Source organism: Myotis davidii, unplaced genomic scaffold (genome assembly GCF_000327345.1).
Source record: "Myotis davidii unplaced genomic scaffold, ASM32734v1 scaffold60, whole genome shotgun sequence".
Taxonomy (NCBI): Eukaryota; Metazoa; Chordata; class Mammalia; order Chiroptera; family Vespertilionidae; genus Myotis; species Myotis davidii.
Window position 1 is genome coordinate 1,983,093 of NW_006293007.1, and position 786 is coordinate 1,983,878.

Below are 786 nucleotides of genomic sequence, written 5' to 3' on the forward strand. Positions count from 1 at the left end.
TTCGTTTGGGTCCAGGCTGGAGCTGCTTGTGTGATGTCTGTCTCCCCCTAGAGGACGGCCTGGCCTCCTTGCCGGGGCTGGGTGGGGCGGAACATGTGGCTGGAGGAGGAAGAGGCCTGAAGCATGCCTTACTGCTAACAGTAATGACACTCCCCGTCCGGAGAGGTGGTCTCCTGCCATCCAGGCAAGACTCAGAGAGGTCACTCCACTGACCCCAGATCACACAGCTGGGGCAGGTGGAGCCAGGAGCCAAACCCAGCTCGGGTATCCCCTCAAACCACGGGAGGCTCTCCCCCGCTAAGATCCCAGTCTCCCCAGCTACCAGCGGGTTTAACCATCTACTGAGTCAGGTCAAGCCAGGTCAACAGCTGACTCTGCCCAAGGTCCATTCACCTGTGTGTCCATCTATCATCCATCCCTGTATCCATTAATGCATCCGTTGATCCATCCACCCACCCACCCACATCCATCCACCCATCCAACCCATCCCCCACCCATCCACCCATCCACCCACCCATCTGTTCACTGATTTGTTTCACGCACTTATTCACTGAGCCTCCCGGGTGCCTGCCCTGTGCTGGGTGCTGGGGGCTCAGAGACAAACCTGCTGGACTCTGCCTGCCAGCAGCTCACCGCTGGGTGGGGGGTCAGTTAGACCTGCACAAACCAGCCTAAAGGGAGAGGCGGCCGTTTTCTGTTCTGCTGCGGAGAAGGGTGTTTGTTTGGGAGACAAAGGGCAGGTGAAACTTGGCTGCAGTGACCGAGAGAACACGCTCTCAAGTGTCA